The sequence below is a fragment of the Rattus norvegicus genome, chromosome 8 (genome assembly GCF_021556685.1).
Source record: "Rattus norvegicus strain SHRSP/BbbUtx chromosome 8, alternate assembly SHRSP_T2T, whole genome shotgun sequence".
In the NCBI taxonomy this organism is placed as follows: Eukaryota; Metazoa; Chordata; class Mammalia; order Rodentia; family Muridae; genus Rattus; species Rattus norvegicus.
Genome location: NC_141541.1, coordinates 17664892 through 17685785, shown reverse-complemented (window position 1 = coordinate 17685785; position 20894 = coordinate 17664892). Strand labels below are relative to the sequence as shown.

General features: G+C 44.3%; 1 protein-coding gene across 1 annotated transcript in view; it reads left to right on the top strand.

Moving 5' to 3' along the window:
• Positions 1-7167: 7167 nt before the first annotated feature.
• Amotl1 (angiomotin-like 1) overlaps positions 7168-20894 on the top strand; it is a 118900-nt gene continuing 105173 nt past the window's right edge. Inside the window, 1 exon segment of the mRNA NM_001429440.1 lies at positions 7168-7415. The gene's annotated coding sequence lies outside the window, so the exon portion shown is untranslated.

Genomic DNA, 20894 nt, shown 5'->3' with positions numbered 1-20894 from the left:
TTGTCATCACATACTGTTTTCCTGTGAGTGTGGCTCCAAGTTGGCCACTTTTACTTTTTAAATCAGATTTGGACCCACCCTCGATGCCTTGATGCTGCAGTGATGAACCCATATGTAAAGAAGGCCACACTCTGAGGAACAGAGTTTGGGCTCTGGAGCATGGTTTCCTAGCACAGCCTCTGTCTCAATCTCACCCTGAGGCTTGGTGGCAGTGGATTTTAGGGTATACTCCAGTTAGGGCCATGCGCCTGGCCAGAGAGGAGAATATAACAGAAGTGTAAGGATGAGAGGTGTTGGGGTCACATAAACTCAAGGGAGGCTGAACATGCTCACTGACCTCAGGAATGTCAAGGAATGTTCTAGAGACTCAGTTGAAAGCACACCCCAACTCTCTTTATACTTTTATTGCAAGTGAGAGGTCCCTCACAAGCTAATTCCAAAGTTCCTTGGTGAGTGACTCCTCACAGGAAAAGATAATGTGAGATTATTCGACCAAGAGACTAAAGAGAAAGGATTATTTCATTGATCAACCAAGTTAACACTGACATTTGACTGAGAAAATGTGGGGTTGGGGCTCGGTTCCCAGAACACATCGTAATCTTACTCGAGTTGACCAGAAAACTGATTGATAAGCGCTTTAAGGAGAAATCCTCTCAAGATGACAGACCAGTCTGATGCATCTGCAAAGGCAGTGCCTTTTATGGAAACAGACTCTGGGTTCTGCCCTATATCAAACCGAGCAGGAGGTTTTGTTTCCTTTGGGAGCTGTTGTGGAGTTTGAACCCATGACGTGCGTGGAAAGCCCGCTGCCACCAGACTCCGTGCTCTGATACCAGATGAGAATAATACCCAGAAAGCATTCTCTTACAAGGCTTCCAGCACAATGCCACCAACACGGGCTGCTTCCTAAGGATCTCATGGGTGCCACGGTGGTATCTACTTCTCAGTCATTTCTCCACATAAGAACAGGTCCCGCCCACCCAGCCCAAACACTCACAGTCCTGCAGGCCTTGCCCAACCCAGCCTTTGTCTCTTATCTCAGACCCTGTCCTCGGCTCCCTGCCCTCCATCACCCCTGGTCTCTTCCCTGCTTTAGACCTACCTGGTTCTCTTCCGCTCAGGACTTGCTCACTTGCTGGTCCCTCTGCTGTGAGTGGTTGGGGGCCCGGTGCTCTCTCCCATCTGGGGCTCTGTTGACAGAAGCTGTCCCACCATTGCATCCCTCCTCCGTCCATCATAGCACTCAGCACCACCCACCTCTTACTGAGGCTTTTCCTCTGGCCTCTGTATCAGCTTGTCAGATACACATAGATAAGCTACCTATCCCCACTGCTTACTACAGAATCCAAGCTTCTGGTGTCTGTCATAGACACTTAAGTTGTCAAGAGACATTTAATTTAAAAATGGGGAAACTGTAGCTCAAGGGTCACAACTGCAAGTGCTGCCTAGAGAATCCAGCTGGACCGCCCACAGCCCACCCCTTATCCATTTCTCCGCCTGGTCTTCCTCTGCGTCTCTGAAGCAGCATTCACTCATTCGTTTCTTTTTCTTTTCCTTCCTGTTTTGGACAATCCCATACATGAATACAACACACTGTAATAGACTTCACCTCCATTAGATTTCTTGTCTCCCCCACTCCTGCTGTCCCCTCTTCTTAGCTTAGTACCCCCCCTTTCACATTTCTTCGCATGCAGGTCTTATGTGTGCAGCCACATCTTCGGTGTGTTTGTGATTACAGTGGCCATGGCATACTCAGAGGACGACTTTCCACAGCTCTTTCCCCTGTCTCCTGGCTTTTACACCCTTCCTGCCCTCTGATATCATGTTACCTAAGCCTCGGGGGGATGAAAATGTATGCTTGTGAATATGTGTGATGGTGATATATGTATGTGTATATGTATGTATATGTGTGTACATGTATGTATGTGTGTGTACATGTATGTATATGTATGTGGTATATGTGTGTATGTGTATGTTTGGGTATATGTATGGTATGTTATGCTTGTTTTGTGCATGTGTGTGTTTGTATATATGTGTGCATGAGTGATGTATGCATGTTTATGCATGTATGCTATATGTATATGTGCATGGCATATGTGTATTTGTATGTATGTCATATGTGTGGTGTATTGTGTTTGTGTAAATATGTGATATAAGTGGGTGTGTTATACATGTGTGTCCTTATATACATGTGTATATATGATGTATGTGTAGCAATGTGTATGTATGTGTAGTATATGTGTGTGTTTGTGTATATGTGTGTATACTGTTTTATGCATATAGTTTGTATATAAGTATGCATTTGTGATAAAGGTGTGTGTTTTGTGAATGTATGTGTTTTTATATATGTGCGTATGTGTGATATATATGTGTATATGTGTGTATTCGTGATATACACATGTTCATTTGTGTAAATTCATATATGGTATATGGGTTTGTATACTTATGTGTATGTGTGCTTTATGTGTATATGTGGTATATATGTGTGTTTATATATATGTGTGTGTATATGTTTCTGTGTATGTGTGGTTTATGTGTCTTATGCATGTGTGTGTTTGTGTATATGTGTGTTTGTAGGTATGGATATGTGTTTGTGCATATGTGTGCAGAGTGGAGTAGGTATGGGATATGGTTTACCTACTGGCTAGACTGGCTAGCCAGTGAGGCCCTGGGCTGCCCACCTCCAGAGGCTTCGCCTCTTCCCTCTCCCTCAGTGCTAGGGTTACAGTGCACACCACTACTCTTTGGTTTGCAGTGGGTGCTAGGGATCTGAGCTCAGCTCCTCTGGTTTTTGATGCAGACACTTTACTGACTGAACTACAACTCCAGCCCCACGAATTCTCTCTCTGTCCTTCATAACCCCTGGGCAGCACTGTGATCTGCATAGCATCAGGTGCTCACAGGGCAGCACTCAACAACTCCTCCTCCTCACCTCATAAGTTTTCCAACCCACACTACTCGGTGTGGAGCCTGGTCTGGGAGCACCATTACTGCTCCCCAGTGACACTCTGTCACGTGACTTCTACACTCACTAAACACAAATCATTCAGTAACCCTTTCTACCTGCGCTCACACCAGACTTTTCCTCCTTTCTCTGATGCTCTGCCCTACTCACACTTGACTGCCCTCCCTGAGGGTAGGCAGGAAACAACCCATGCCAGTTCAGAGAAATCTTTAGCACATCAAATTCAAATAGATTTTGAGGCAACCAGCAACAAGCATCTCACGTTCTCGGCATGAAGTAGACCAATGGGTCATGCCACTTCTGACAAACCACAGCCCTGAGAAGATCCTGAGCGGGGCAGGTAGAACTGCCTGGCCCTGTCACATCAGATGTGAACCCAGGACAATCTAAAATTAGCCACATTCCCTGCCAGGCTGAGACTCTGCTAGAGCGGCTACAGCTGAGAGCCAGCCACTGTGGCAGCACCCTCTGCCCTGGGGCTCAGCACTGAGTGGTAGAAACAGGTGATGGAAAATTGGCCCTAAAAGAAGAGCAGGATCAAGTTCAGAAACTGGAACCAGAATGCTGGGTCCAGGAACCAGGACCACTAATCCAGGCTGACACGGCCAGGGTCAAGGAGAGATTGCTTTAGAACAAGCCGGACGTGCCCACATCAGTTTCTGCAAACTGGGAAGGAGTAAGGTGCAGGGAGGGGAGGGAGCATTTAGGGACCTGCTGGATGCTCATTGTGTTAGGTCCAGCATCTCCTCATTGGTCTCTCCTGCCCTTTGACCCTTTGATTGTTAACCAGATGGAAGCCAGAAGTGTGCATCCACTCTGCGAGGGTCACACAGTCACTGAATGGTAAAGAAGGGATACAAACTAGGCTGTGGAGCACAAGATCCGTCACTTTCCTCTGTCCTGTCCTCGAAGTAGCAGGATGAGGTGCTGCTATGATTGGTTGCTATGACAAAATACTTGACAAGAGCAACTCAAGGAAGGGGGTGTTGACTTCGGATCCCAGTTTTAGGGTACAGTCTGTTGTGGCTGGGACATCTTATCAGCAGGAGCATGGCAGCTGGTCACATTGCATTCCTAGTCAGGAAGCAGAGAGAGATGAGCGCTGCTGCTGTTCATTCTCACTGACTTTTGCGTGTAGCCAGGATCCCGTGATGGATGGCGCTACCCACGTTTAGGGGGAATCTATTAGAAATGTGGCCAGAAGTGTGTCTCCTTAGGCTGACGCTAAGCCCTCGAGTTGAGAGTGAAGATTAACTCAGGATGTGACTTTGCTAAAAACAGGAACTTTACAGAGATTTAAATGAAAAGTTGCACTGATGTTTAGGGCAGATCCTGAAGCTGAATTTTTGGAAAAAGAAATGCGGACACAGACACAGGACTGAGGGTGGTAGCTGGGGTGCAGATGAATAGGGAGAAGACCATACAAAGGCAGAGGCAAAGCCATACCAGCTAAGGCAGGCCAAGGATGCCCATTATGAGGAGAGGCAAGGAGGTGGTAAGGAAAGAGTTCCCCAGAGTTCCAGGCCCATGTTCCTGCTGATAGCTGGATTTTAGAATCCAGAATAGTGAGACTATAAATTTATGTCATTTAAGTTAATTTAGGGTACATGATTATGGCAATCTTAGGAAACTAATGCAATTACCAATCACCTTGACCTATGTAATAGTTACAGAACAACCCTCACTAAAATCTACACTCAATACAAACACACATGATCAGTGCACCATGACACATGCAGCTACAAGGGCAGACACCGTGTAGAGTTGTCCTCTGACCATGTGAGATTACATTAGAAATCAGTAAGGTAGTAGGGAAAAAATCATAAATTTAATAACATCTTTTTCAACAATCTGTTGTAATGAAAAGAAACAAGCAGACCCAGAAACATTTTGAACTGAAAGAGCAAAATAGAACATTTTGAAATCGAAGCTCCAGTTAAAGTAAGGCTTATCATTAGCTTCAAAATATATCGGAAGAATGTGACACCAAAGATATAAGACTTTGTCTTAAGGTCCTAGAAAAAGAAGAAAATCAGACAACATGAATCCAAAATAAATAGAAGAAAGAAAATACCTTTTTTAGAAATCACTAAAGGCAAAAAGCTAGGTTTTGTTGTTTGTTTGTTTGTTTGTTTTTGAGATTGGGTTTTGCCATTAGCTTATGCTGTCTGTGAGTTCCCAGAATTCCAGAATTCTCCAGCCTGTTTTCTTCGTGCTGAGGAAAGTAAGCCTAAAAGTTAGAACCTTAAAGTAAAAGGTAATGTGCTTTAATTTGGCAAATTAATTACAGAAGACCTTCAGCCTACATCATGGTTGTGAATTGTTGAGTTCTTAAAATTCCCTTAAAATTGGGAGCAAGGCAAGAACCTCAACTGTCACCATGTTTATTCAGTATTGGATAGGAGGACCCAAGCCATTAAATAAGAATGTGAATAAATGGACAGGAAATGTGCAGTTCAGAAGGGTGTGAATGTCAGATGATGTGATTACCTACATGAACATTCTTCTCATGAATTTATCAGAGTTGCGGGTTCAAGATTAGTATACTGACATCATTTGTGTTTTTATGTGTTATCAGGAATGAATTGGAAAAATACTTAAAAATAATTTCACTGCTAAGGGTCAAAGGGAAATATTTGAGAACACTTTTAGAAGCCCCGATGACCAAAGCAAAGGTGGTATTGATTACTGTACCAACTCAGGGCAAGTCTCAAGTTAAGATCAGCCCACTTCCCCACCATGTTTAACAACGTTAATAGAATGTTGACAACTGGTGTTGCCTAGACGGTGTCCAGGTCTCAGGGAGAAGATATGAGTGTCTAGCTGACTTCAGAGTCGATGAGGTCTGAAAAGGAGGCTTCTTCTTTAGTCCACTGTGACTTCTGTGGGAAACCTGAAAACTGAGATAACACTAAGGACCAAAATCTCCTGTGTCTCACAGACCTGGCTTGCATCCTCTCTAATGGTCTTACTGGCAAAGTAGTGACTTTAAGACTCAGCAGGACTATTCTAGAAACACGGAAAGGGCAGAGCTGGCACCACAGGTCCTCTGTGGGACACTTGCTCTGCGCCTCTGTAGACTAGCCTTCGAGGATACTATGATGAACTAAATAAAAATGGCTTCTTCACTCATGGATCTTTTTATTGATAAAACTCCACCCCTTCTCCGATTGGCTCATTATCTGCACCCTGAACAGAGGCCTTCTAAGTCCCTTTCTAAAAGCCATGCTGACGTTTCTTACATTTCAAAGTTCAAATACCCGCTTCTACTGTCAGATTCTAATACAATATTCGATTAGACAGGGATAGTTTCTTGTTTTATTTTTTCCTGCAGTTTCACTTGGCACAGAGAGATCCAGAGGCTCAGAATAGCTCAGCAAGAAATCGAATCCATGTCCAGTGACCTAGATTTTCCTTAAATTCCCATGACATGGAGGGATGGGTGAAGGGCAGTCAGCTGCTCAACTCAACCCTCTGTTCCACTTCCAAGAGGGGGTTGCAGCCATCACCACTCGGCACCCCAGCTAGAACAAGGAGTTGTCATGGAGAGCTGCTTCCTGGACCACTGAGTAACTGACCCGACTCCCATGTTAGAAACCCAATTGCTGCACCTTCTGTTTAATAGACAAAACCGAATTCTTTTTTTTTTTTTTTTCCGGAGCTGGGGACTGAACCCAGGGCCTTGCGCTTCCTAGGCAAGCGCTCTACCACTGAGCTAAATCCCCAACCCCTAAAACCGAATTCTTTATAAACGTTCTTTCCCAGTCTTTCTGGTAGGACGTGGACACGTTTAGGACTGATTTGTCAATATGACCAACGACCCCACACTCAATTGGGTGATTATCAGAAAATGAAACCCAGTCACCTTCGTTAGACAGCCCTCTTTGCTAAAATGAATATTTTCCCCTACGAAGTCCAGTCACCAGTTCGTTAGTAACCTTTTTCTGCTCACCCAGGAGTTCCGAGAACTCCCTAGCAAGGCAATTATTCCAAACTTCTCGCCCGCCTTCCTTTCCCTCTCCGCCATTTTCCTAGCCATGCGTTTTCTTTCCCTAGAGTGCTGGGGTTTTTCATGTTGGATTCTTGGGAGATAATGACCTGGCTCAAAGAAGTAAGTGCCTGGCTTTCCTCCCCTTGAGTCAGCAGAGGCTACTGATTGGTGCTTCAGGACCTTGAGAGGATCCAAAACAACAGAGCTGTGGGATTCCTGCGCTCCACCTTGTGAGGGCTGAGCGTGTCTGGGCAATGCCTGTGGCTCTGGATGGAGTCATCACGGATGAGGCAGCCGAGTTGGCTCGGTCAGGGAGCACTCGCTGCTCTTTTTAAACTCCACGGCACCAGGGATGAAGTCACCTTTTAAAACTAGCTGACTTGTTCGTGAGTCGCTGTCACTGCTGTTAGAACTTAGTGGTTTTTTTTCCCACGGCTGGGCACCAGAACTTTCTCTCAGGTAAGCACATTTTCATTTAGTTCATTCCCTCCTAGGGACATCGGGTTCAGGAGACTCTGGAGGGCATCCCTGGAGATATTGGAGTGAGGTCAGGCGATGCTGGTTTGGATCGGGGAGGAAAGTCCTGGGTCCTCACCTGAAAGGGTAGCAGACCCTGGTTGAATGATTCAACTCTGAGTCTCAGGAGTAGTCGGGGGCTGCGAGTAGGGGCTGGGTTTGGGTGTCTCTCATAAGTTGTGCTTTAATTGATAAGGTAACTAAAAGCAGCCTGTGTCGGGCTGGAATCCTCCACACTCCGTACCTTTCTGACCATTGGTCTTGTGTTTGAGTCAACCCTTAGAGATTTGGTATGCAGAAGGCAGAGGCTCTGTGGCAAGCCTCAGTTTGTTTGTTTTTTTTTTTTTTTTTTTTTTTTTTTTTTTTTGCTGGCTTGAATGCTTTCCTTCTTTCTCAGGCATGTAGCAGGAGACAAAGGGGCCCAGGATCTCTGCCCCGACATGCAGGTACCTCTCATAAACAACGGCTGCGTTGCTGCACTCCTGGCAGAAATGAGCAAACACATCCTAGTGCCTGTTCATGCAAGTTCTTCTAAGGAAATGGGAACGAGGGGTGTGTGTGTGTGTGTGTGTGTGTGTGTGTGTGTGTGTGTGTGTGTGTGTGGTGTGCATGCACAGGCCCTGTGCTTCCAAACACCAGAGGACTCTCCCTGCCACTCTGTCCCTGAATTACATTGTCACTGACTGACACACAGAGATCTTACAACCTTGGGGAGGTTTGATAAAAGCATCAAGATTATTACAGAGATGCTTACAGATAATGAACGGGATTTGGAAAAGGAGATGATCTACTACCAAGGGACTGCTAAGAGTGTGACCTTTCACCCCTCGACACAGGACTCTCTTTCTCACAAGTACTTGGAACAATCTTGAACGATACCAGTACCAGTTTTCTAAAATTATTGCTTTATTTTTTCAAACAAGATTTTTGCTATGGACCCCTGCCTGCCCGGCAGTTTGCTGTGCATTCCCGATTAGCCTCAGCCTCACAGAAACCCTTTTGCCTCAGCCTTCTGGGAGCTGCTGGGGTTACTTTTTATTCTGAGATGGTCTCATTAAGTTGCCCAAACTTGGTTCAAACTTACTGTAACCCATTCAGGATCCTCCAGTGTCAGCTTCCCAAGGAGCTGGGCCCACTGGCGCTGCCATGAACCCTGGCCTGGTTTACAGCCCGCCTTGGCCTGGTCTTGGCCGCGTGGCCTTCCTTTCCTCATTTTCCCTGTTATGGGGCAAAAATAAGGCCAATCTCACTGGGATAGAGAAGTAAGTGTACTTGTAGAAGACCCAACACTGAGCAGTTAAGAACCGTTGGCTATTTTTTCTCTTTTCCTTTTCTCTGAAGGTCTCTAATCTCTCACTGTAGCATAGCTCTCTCTCTCTCTCTCTCTCTCTCTCTCTGTGTGTGTGTGTGTGTGTGTGTGTGTGTGTGTGTGTAAAATTTAACTATATGTGGCACAGCAGGAAGGAGGCACAGCAACAAACACAGAGGGACACTATGTGAGGCCTGATAAATAAATAGCACAGAACACTGAGACGGGCAAGCAACCAGAGAATGCACTGAACACAGTAGCCACTGAGTGTGTAGCAGGGGATTTGAGTGAGCCGGTTCCTATGTACCTGAAGACAAAGCGGAACGTTCATGTGTAGCACCTTTATGTTCAGAATCCTTGGAAACGCAGGGCATATAGGATTCTGAGGTGAAATCTTCCAGAAGGCCTTTTGCTTTCAGAGTGACTTAAGGATATCCATGTTAGTGCTTTAAGCACAAGCTCATTCATTCATTCATTCATTCATTCATTCATTCATTCATTGGCTAAACATCTGGATGTCTGCTCTACCGTAGAGGATTGATGGAAATTTTTCTCATTTGAACCCAAGCTAGTCTTGGGGAGCTGGTTTTTGGCCAACAAAACAGAAGGTGACATCCAGAGACAGCCAGAGCTAAGGTTTGCAGCTTCTGTCTGCCCTTGTCTACCCCTCACTCAGAGGGAAACCAGTCACCATAGAAAGTGATGTAAGCGGCTTGTTGCTTAACTAACTTCTGGGAAATGAGGATTCAGCTTGAACTTTATGATTACTAGTTGTCGTAGTGCCAACCCTCCCTGGGTGGCATTTCAGGCATCCCAAGCACAGGTGGGAAGATACGTTCACCATCGTCAGAGGACAGCAATGTGGGGAACTCACACGGTAGGTGTGAACTGCCCTGCTCAGCCCAGCCACCCACAGAACCTTGGGAGACAATAATGTGCAATGTCCGAGCTCAAGGGTAGATTTATGCAGCGTTAGATAACTTGAGTGGAGCCTAATCTACTCAGACACCATTCCTGGGTAGAGCCCTTGAGCTGATATAAGGGACAGATATCCCATGATATCGTTGGTCAAAAAAAAACCAAAAACAAAAAACAAAAAAACCCCAAGGTCATTATTTGTGTTTATTTTTGTAGGAAAATTTTACTGAGTCAATAATTCTTATTTGACAAAAGAAGTGTGAGAAACATGATAACTTTGCTAATGAGTCCTACCATTGTAACACAACCATTGGTAAGTACCCTGTTACACACACACCTCACGTCATCTCCTTCTATCTCCTATCTACCTCAGTCTCTGAAGCAATTCCAGAAGCTCTGCGTTGCCTAACCTGTTGGCCCCATCTCACCTTCTGATACAAACTGTTTAGGGGAACAGGTACCATGGAGAAAAGAGGAAGTTAAGGAACATCCCAGCTGATCACCCCTAGGGAAAAAAATCAGCGAAGACTGGGATTGAAAATAAGTCTTAAAGAAGACACAGATTTAGTAGTTAAGAGCATGGATTCTGAAGCCAGATGGCTAGAGTTAGAATCCGAGGCTCTGACATTTCTAGTTGGCTGAACCTACACGGTATGGAGCCATCTCTTGCCTTAGCTCCCTCATCCTTCAAGTCTTGATGATGATGTCATTGCACCATGGCCTTGTGGGTATTAAGTAAAATGATGCTTGTAGGGTAACTAACAGTTGCACAGTGCACCCCTATGCTCATGCCACATAGGCAAACACTAGCTAACTGTACAAGTGACCATGTTGGTATGGTGCTGATAAGAGTACTGCCACCACCATGCCAATATCATAGCAACTCTGGCAAGCCCAGGCCATTAGTCAGTCACAGTACAGGTGACCAAGACAAGCCATCAATTAATATATTCAATTGAGTACTTGCTTTGTGAATATCCATCTTTATACCCAGATTTTTCCTCTTACCGTCCAAAATGTTTTTTCAAAGATTGCCAAGCCTTGCTGGCTGATGTGAGGCCACGTGGTTTTGACTTTTTGAGTCTTCTTCTAATTTTCTTCTTACCCATATGGCTGATAGTTGAGTATTTCGAAGCTCCATTCATTTAAGCCATTATTTTTTAAACTCTGGGGGTTAAGGGTTGGTTAGTAAAGAACTCACATCATGAGGATCCGAGTCCAAGCCCCAAAACCCACATGAAAGCATGATGTGGCAGTGTATACCCGTTATCCTGGGTATGTTAAGCCAGAAGGATCACCAAGGCTGACTGGTCAACCAATCTAGATGAATCAGTGAGCTCAGGGCTCAGTGAGAGACTCTGTCTCAAAATCTATAGTGGAGATACATTGAGAAAGACACCCAACATCAATCTTTGTCCTATACAGCATACACAATGGAGCACAAAGTCTATTCAAGGAGGCATTGAAGTTGGGTGACTTTGACAGGGATCCTGAACCCAGTGTGCTCCAAAAGATTTCAGTTTAACAGCTCACAGCTTACTCTTTGGTAAGATAGTCCAAATGAAGCATAACATCACTCTGGAGAGCAAGACGTACATACTCAGTTCACCTCCTTTATTTATATCTTGAAAATACTAAATTAATTAATTAATTAATTAATTTGTTACTGAATGTTTTCTTTATTTACATTTCAAATGTTACCCACTTTCCTGGTTTTCCCTCCAGAACCCCCCTATCTAATCTCCTCTCTGTCTGCTTCTATGAGGGTTCTCCCACTCCTACTCACCCACTCCCTCCTGCTTCCCTGCCCTGGCATTCCTCTACACTGGGGTATCGAGCCTTCACAGGACCAAGGGCCTCTCCTCCTATTGATACCAGACAATGCCAACCTCTGCTACATGTGTGGCTGGAGCCATGGGTCCACCCATATGTACTCTTTGGTTGGTGGTTTAGTTTCTGGGAGTTCTAAGGGGTCTGGTTGGTTGATATTGTGGTTCTTCCTATGGGATTGCAAACCCCTTCAGCCCTTTCTCTAGCTCCTCCATTGGGGTCCCTGTGCTCAGTCCAATGGTTGGCTGTGAGCATCTACTTCTGTATTTGTCAGGCTCTGGCACAGCCTCTCAGGAGACAGCTATAACAGGCTCCTGTCAGCATGCACTTTTTGGAATCTACGATATTGTTTGGGTTTGGTGTCTGTATATGGGATGGATCCCCAGGTGGGGCAGTCTCTGGATGGCCTTTCCTTCAGTCTCTGCTCCACACTTTGTCCCCATATTTCTTTTAGACAGGAGCAATCCTGGGTTAAAAATTTGGAGATGAGTGGGTGGCTCCGTCCCTCAACCGGTGGCCTTGCTAACCTCTAGATATGGTCTCTACAGGTTCTCTGTCCCCTTTCTTGGGCATTTCAGCTAATCTCATCCCTGTTGGGTCCTGGGAGCCTCTTGCTTTCCTGGCATCTGGGACTTGCTGGTGGCTACCCCCAGTTCCCCATCCCCCATTGCTACATACCTCTGTTCAATCTCCTGACCCTCTGTACATCTCCCCTGTCTCTTCCCATACTTTATCCTGCCCCCCTTTATCCTCTACCCCCTCCTTTCTTCCTCCCAAGGCCCTGCCACCATCTACCTCCCGTGAGTATTTTGTTCCCCCTTCTAAGAAGGACTGAAGCATCCACATATTGGACTTCCCTCTTGTTGAGCTTCATATGGTCTGTGGATTGTATCTTGGGTATTCGAGCTTTGGGGCTAATAGCCACTTATCAATGAGTGCATACCATGTGTGTTTTTCTGTGATTAGGTTACCTCACTCAGGATGATATTTTCGAGTTCCATTCATTTGCCTAAGAATTTCATAAAGTCATTGTTTTTGATAGCTGAGTAATATTCCATTGTGTAGATGTACCACATTTTCTGTATCCATTCCTCTGTTGAAAGACATCTGGGTTCTTTCCAGCTTCTGGCTATTATAAATAAGGCTGCTATGAACATAGTGGAGCAGGTGTCCTTGTTATATGAGGAGCATCTTTTGGCTATATGCCCAGGAGTAGTATAGCTGTGTCCTCAGGTAATACTATGTCCAGTTTTCTGAGGGACCTCCAGACTGATTTCCAGAGTGCTTGTACCAACTTGCAACCCCATCAACAATGGAGGAGTGTTCCTCTTTCTCCACATCCATTTTTGATCTTAGCCATTCTGACTGGTATGAGGTGAAATCTCAGGGTTGTTTTGATTTGCAGAAAATACCAAATTTTAATCTATGAAAATTTGATCTAAGAGAAAGGAGAGACAGGAGAGAGAGAAGAGAGGGTGAGAAGCCATGGCAGGCGATGTTAAAATTCTGCTCTGTGTATTTACAGGTTGTTATTAATGTTCCTAAGAGATGGATGGTACTGGGCTTTGTATGTTTAAGTGGGAAATTATATCTTATCAATTGGGTCAAAAAATTTGATCTATTAATTAATTCTTCACAGGCACGGCTTGTTCAGCTTATAGCTGGTCTAGTCATACCAGAGTCCTAGACCAAGCATGATGCAGGCATTCCAATCATTAAAGAATGACTGGCTCATATGTTTTATATCTTTTATTATGAAATATTTATGTATCTATGAGTCTGTGGCCCACTGCAACAAGCCTCACTTAGATTAACATTCTGCATAATTACAGTGCTTTATCAGAACTGGGTCACTGATGCTGTTACGATCCACAGACACTCAGATTTCTCTAGTTGCTTGCACTCTGTTGTGGTGTGTGTGTGTGTGTGTGTTTGTGTGTGTGTGTATGCATGTGTGTATGTGTATGTGTGTGTGTGCGTGATTGTATGTAAATTTATCTCATGAGCTTCATGTGACTACCACATCAATAATACGCAAAGCTCTGACCTAACTGCAGACCTGTTTCTACCGCTTCCTGCTATTTCTATTTCCTTGAAGCCCATTGACTATATCATACTGTGTGTTAGGAAAGAATTTATGTAGTTTTGCCCACTTGGAGTGGGACATTGAGGACCCCCAGATTTTTGCCCACATTACTGCTGATTCTATCTCATTAGGGAGTGGCACTGTTCAGAATAGATGCACCACAGTGGGCTGGCTGTTTGCCATCCTGCTCGTTGGAATAACACTGAAGTTGTTTCTATCTTTTGTTTACTACAAATCCATTAATTACTTTCCTTGTTGGTGTGAACAAATATGAAACATGAAGCAGTTCGGATTACTGTTTGAGGGATACAGTCCATCATGACAGAGAAAGTGTGGCACAGGCTTCCCCACACAGCTGCTCACATTTCTGCAGTCAGGAAGCAGAGGACACACAGGAAGTGGGTGGGATTACAAAGAGTTGAAGCCTTTCCACAGTGACCCAGTATCTCCTGTGACGCTCACACCTTTAAAGGTCCCACAGCCTTCTAAAATAACTCAGCTGGAAAACCACGAGTTCAAATGCATGAGCCCGTGGGGGACACATATAACCCAAATGCTGCCGTTAGTCTTACATACAAGTTTCCGTATGAAGGCAAATGTACACTTCTCTGTGACAAATCCTGACGGTACATCTGATTCCTATGGGAAGTTGATTTTAATTTTAATGGAAGCCTCTGAGCTGCTTTTTAGAAGGGGGGCATTATATTGCCCGTAGCCATGTGTGATCACGGAATTTACCTGTATCTTTGCCAACACTTAGCATTATCTCTATTTCCTATTTTACTCATTATGATAAGTGGGCGTGTTCTATTACTGTGGCTGTAATCTGTGCTTGCCTAGTGGGTTAAATGTAGTTGTTTGCTGTCAGTGTGAACTTTCAGTGACATGTGTACTTGCATAGTTTACATGTTTAACATAACAAAAAATTTGATACATACACACATCCTTATTCTAGATTAAAGCCATTTATCATATGTTTGGAAACATCATATCAAATATTTTCACCAATGCTATAACCTTCTGTAGAACAAGTGTTTAATTTTCATAGAGTTCAGTTTATCAGTGTTTTCATTTTTGAAACATGCCCTCAATGTGCCACATTCCAGCCTTTCAGGTTCTCCTGTGACACAGTGTGCTCTCTACGGCAAGTTCTAATTCTTTACCTAAACATAATTCTTGAACTCTACCCTTTGATTTTTCTAAGAGTTGTAGCTTTATATATTGCACTTTACGCCTTTGATTTTTATTTTGTATTGATTTTTTTATAAAGGCTCAAGTCAAATCAAAGGTAATTTGGAGGGAGGGTGTAAATTTGTCAAAATGCCCTAGCACCAATTTGTAAAAGGCTAGGCCTCCTCCATTGGGTTACTTTTGCACTCTGTCAAGAATAAGCCTGGCAGGGCTTGGTGGCACTTGCTGTAATCCTAGTACTTGGAAGTCCAAATAGGAAAATTGCTGAGAGTTTGAGGCTGGACTTAGTTTCATAATGAAAATCTCTCAAACACACAGACACAGGCACGCGCTCACACAGCACACACACAGAGACACACACACAGGCACACACACACACACACACACACACACACTCTTACCAACACATACAACCAACCCAGTGTGAAATCTCACTTCTTTCCCTGTAAGTGTCTCTGTTCAAAGGGCCTCCCAGCCCCTCCTTTATGTGATTTTAAGTATGTGTGTGCCTTTCTTTTATAATTAAACTCTGTTTGTAAACTGCTTTATATTTTACAAGTCAACATGATTTTCAGTCATGAAAAGTTCTTACATATTCTTACAGTGCTAGTTTGTTTGTGTGGCTATGTGGTTTCCCAGTATAAATTGTATTTTGTTAACTGTTTTTTAAGGACTATACAAATGTTCCCACTTTTATTTAGAAAGAATGTTGCATATACACATCTAAGATAGTGCCCTGCACCTGCTCTGCACAGTAGGCTTAGAAATCTAGCTTCTCCTACTGAGTGGCAAGGTTATTTTTCCATACACCAAATCATCTACACAATTTGGGTTCTTACTATGTAGACTAGGGTGGCCTTGAACTCACAGAGCTGCCTGCCTATGCTTCTGCCTCCCAAATGCTGGGATTATATGCCTGGCTTTACATCAATGTTTTTGGCAAATAGTTTATTCCAGCTACAATTGCTTTGTTTCAGTCTTATGGCGAGTGTTATTATCGGTGTTATAAATGCATCCACATCTGCATGTACAACGGTAATTATTGGAAATGAAAACAAGAAACAGGAACAGCTATATTGGAAGAGTGACTTTTGGGGTGTCACTGGTGAATGGGATCTCTCCTTTTGATCATACTCAACACCCGTGTTCCTTGAAGTCAACAAAAAACATCGTATTGCATTTCTTATATAATTGGAAATAATGTCTGCTCAAACCCTAAGCCTGTAGGAGGGTGTATTCTATACCTCAGCTCCTCCACATTAGAAGAGCTTCGGGAGCTTTTAGGAGACACGGAAGCCTGGAGCCTGCCCCAGAAGTTCCATGTTCTGCTTCAGAATCAGCACATTAACATATTTTAAAGGTCCCCTAGAAAGTTCTAATGCACAACAGAAGATGGGAAATCCTGCTGCAGGGGATGGAAGGCACCCAGGGTCCCCAGAAGGCCACCATGGCGAGGCAGTCTCAGCACGTGGGTCTATGGAATCACGATCCAGAGCACTCTCCGTTCTCTGTGGTGTTGACATGAAACTAAATTCAAATAAACCTGGAAAGCTGCAGCAAAGTATGCTCACACTGTGTGCACATACGCAGTTCTGGGACAGGCTGCCTTTTTTACCCCAAGGTGGAGCTACTCAGCTCCTTCCACCCAAGCAGATATAACGAGCCTATCCTAGCCATGTCCCTGAGAAATCACACCAAAAATTCCCACACTGTGACTGGCATCAGGAGGTAGGAATTCTTTATTTGGAGAGCTACTTTGTTCTAACGACATGGCTGGAAGCCTGTACTCAAAGGACAGAAGAACTCTCCTGTCCGGCTTACTCTCCACCTAATACTCCTCCCTGATGGGGCTAGATTCCCAATGCGGGAAGCTGTTTCCCTCTCAGCTCCACTCTGCACATCTCTCCTGATGCCTTCTCCACCCTGACTGATCCTGTCTCCATATTCTTGACACATGCTTGGCCTCCCTCACAATGGTCTGCCTCTGGTTGGGTGAGGTTGAATGGGTGACTGTAGGAATAAATCCATTTTGGGGGAAGGTATGTGACCCTATGGTTGGCAGGGCCCAAGGGAAGATGGGAGCAACCGAAACAAGATGATCAAGCCACAATGTGATTGAAGGGAGAAAGTGATGGTAGAGGTGGGTTTCCTTTGTGTAGACAGAACATGTGCTATGAACAGCCTAGCGAAGCACTAAATCAGCCCCAGTGCATGACGTGGAAGATAGATTTCGGTGGAGTATGAAACTTCCCAGAGTGGAGTAAGATGCTGGGGGAAGCCTGGGTTCACCTCCAAAGTCCTGTTCTGACTACAAGAATCTAGACTTCTCGGAGGCCTCCTCAGCTGGAACGAGCAGGGTGGTAACGTTCACTTTGCCCTTGACTTTGAATATTGGCTTTGTGTAGCTATTCAGTCCTTGAAACAATTCAGTCCAATGTGATGTGGAAAACGTACAGGCAGCTGTGAACAATGCAACATGCAAACATCAAACATTTACACGAACAATGTCTTGCATTAATGGCATATTCTATATTGACTACATAGATTAAATAAGTCGTATTACTAAAATTAGGGGGCTGGGGAGATTGCTTAGTGGTTAGAGAGCTGGTTGTGTAAGTATGAGGACCAGAACACACAGAAAGTGGTGAGTGTTGCGGCAACCTGCTTAACTCCACGTGCAGGTACACATAAGAGCATTTGCACCCACACAGATGCAAACACACACATACGCACACATGAATACCACATTAGTACATGGAAGTGGAAAAACAAATCTATTTCCTCTGTGATTTAAAGATAAAATTTAAGAGTAATTTTAAGATTACTTTAATTTAAAATTTTTAAAATGAATACACTCAAGTTGAATGCTTGTTTCTTTCGAAATTCAAATTTGTATAGATCTAACCCTCCATCCAGGTGGTGGTATTTAAAGGCGGGACCTTGGAGAGTGGGTAGATTCATTTGAGGTCATGGATAATGAGGGAGGGCCCTTGCAAGAAGAGCAGAGAGACGGAGGCCTCCCATCGCTCTCCGCCTTGTGAGACGTAGGGAGTGAGTGGTGAAGAGCCTCCTTTGTGGTGGCATGTAATCTATCAGATGGCACCTTCTTCTAGAATTCTGCATCCTCCAGAACTGCTGGACATAGATAGCTGTGGTTAAACCAGTCAGTTATATTCAGTCGAGCTTGCTAAAGCATGTGGCAGTTAGAGAATTAGAAATTATTTAAGAACCTCACAGGGCTGTTTTGGATGGTAGCTTTTTTTTTTTTTCCTCCAACTCAAATATGTCTTTCAAGATGCACCACAGCCCCGGGCTCTGTTCTTGCCAACTCTCTATTCTTGGTTTGTAATCAGAGCTGTTGCAAGCTATCTCATCTGGCTCTTTGTCTCCCTGGCCTCATCCCAGTGCCTTCCCCAAGACAGTTAATCCTCTGCAGTGGTTCCCCACACCCTGTGGCACTCGCTGCTTAGGGCTCTTCCCCAGAAGGCTCTTGTGCTGTTGCTTTGCCTCTTCACCTCTGTTGCTCTTTGCTGGCTGGCTTTCCTTCTCCCTCTGAGAACTGGCCCCCAGGGCAGCTGCACTCTTACCCACTTTTTCCAGTGATCTTCTTCCAGACAAATGCACCCTAGCCATCAGCCAATGGAGCCATCATGGAGACCAGTGACAGCCTTCAAACCTCCTCACAGTTCATGCTCACCCCAGGTGGAACAAAAAGGACCAAGAGACTCTTCAAGTGTTACTGATGGCAACCAAAAACAATGGCTACTACCATCAGTGGTTGATGTTTTTTAGTGTGGTCAGGAGTTCCACTGGGCACATTACAGATATTTATCAGTTGATTACTACAATGACCTGACAAGGGTATGCTGTGACCCAATGTTAAAAATGAAAATAAAAAGGGGGGGGGGGTTCATCAGATTAGCTTACCTAAGACCACTGCTACTCCTAGGATTTAGCTTAGAGCTATCCCCAGAGTCCTTGCTGCTGACCACTATGTTTGCCCTGTCTCCCATAGGCTTGTCACCTCACAGCTTGAGCAGCCAAGTTGAAATTCAATGCCGATTATGGAGTGATGTCTATAAACAAATTCGCCAGGAGAGCGAGCAGCTGTATACTTGTGTATCATTTTGCATATTCGCTAGCTGATTTCTGCTTTCCCCAAATGGTGCTCAGGAAGGGAGACGAGACTTTTTGAGACCTCTTTAGCACACTGGAAAAACTGAGTGTAGGGGAGAGTCCCATGCTGGGTCAATGCGTTAAAAAAATAAGAGAACCTCAGTGTCTTCATATTTTTTCTTCGTTCATCCATTTGTATCCAGACATTGAACTGCCAGGATGGTGGATTTTGGTGGGAGAGTTTTTGTTATGACTGCAGATTTCCCTGTGTTGTGTGAGAAGTTGAGTTTCTCAGATGAGAGTATAGTATACCAGTCTGAGCCAGTCTGGTCATTGTGCTCCAGTAGGAATGTAAGGCTTTGTCCTGAGGAGGTAGCCTTAATGTGACAGACCATCATGTGAGAGGAGTTCTCTCCGGTGCAAAAGGACTGTGCTGAAGGAGTGTGCGGTGTTCTGAGAAGAAAGGGGACCAGGAACTGCCCTCTGCTGGGGGCAGTTCCGATGGAGAAGGTCCTGAGTTGGTTCTCCAGCTTTAGAAATGAAATGCCTGAGTTCAGTAGAGGACCTTAAAACTTTCAACTTCATTATGTTTCCTAAAAATATGCCTGTTGCCATAGCTCCTTAGAGAGTGGCAGTATGAATTATTTATTGGCACACGTAAAATATTAACATCAATAAATTATGCCATAGCCTTGAAAACACTCTACCCGTTTGGAGAAGCTAGTTTGAAATAATGTTTTTCAAGTTATTGAAATTTCCAGGTTCTATGATGTGGGGAGGATTCTCAGACACCAGTGAGAAGCACAGAATGATTGGCTCAATGCTCAGACCTCGAGCGTTACAGACAGAAGAGGATTCTGTCCTTCCAAGTGCTTCTCACCCTTTTATTCAACCAAGAACAATGTCCTCACAGTACATGTTCACGTAGTTTTTTTCCAAAGTTTAAGTGCTACTAAGTTATATATTTTGAATATTAAGAGTCCAAGTGTCTCTTTTTCTATATTTGGGTTATTTTAAGCTAGATGGGAAAGGATTTTCCAAATTTAGATGTTGGAACTCAGAATAAACCCTTGAGGTTGCCCAAAGAGAAGAATACCCACCTTCAACTGTGGTCAGCTATGACAATCTACCCTTGACATCGAAGCTTGGGTCTCAGGTGCTTGAGAACTGAGTGGTAAGGGAGACTGATTCCCATGCTGTGGCCTCTTCCCTTCCCCACTTCAGTCAGTTGCTTCATTTAGCTTCTGTGTGGGACCATATATGTTTATGTCACCCTCTTAGGCCTGGCTCATCGAAGAAGCAGGCCTAGGTTTGCAAGCAGGGAGAATACTAGAAGTGGGGTGAGATCTTGCTAGTCATAGAGAGACATACGTCTCGCCTTTAGACATCCTTTCAAGGGCAGAACACAGTCCAGAAAGGGATGAAACAGTTCAGAATGCATGGCATGATTAGTCTCCTGTTGAAAAATCTAACTGAATTGCTTGACTGGTGCTCATAGATGCAGTGGGGTACTCAGGGAGCTCGGCATCTCTGGTTTCAGCTCAGGTTGAACAGCATTTGCTCGGGAGCAGAGGAGGAGACAAGGGTTGAACTAAGACCTCCAGCTCATCTTCACAATTCTAGAACCTACTCTTTGCAAATCCTTGTGTTTCCCTGTGTGTAGCCCTGTTTCTACTTGTTACTTTGTGCTGTAGTGATCTGTCCAGACATGTTTCCCTCAAAAAAGGAAACAAAAATCTATCCATGACTCCATTTAGTCCAGTGGCTAGGACCTAGGAGCCACTCTAAAGATTGCATAAATATTTATCAACTGAGTGACTTTATAGCATGCATTTATGGGTGCATACACATTTGTGTACATTTTAATTTATAGCTCAAGTTATCAGCGAGTAGTCCTGCCTCCCATGGTCAGGTCTACATTCCTTAGAACAAATGGTTATTTAAATCCCTTAACAACAGAATATACTACCTG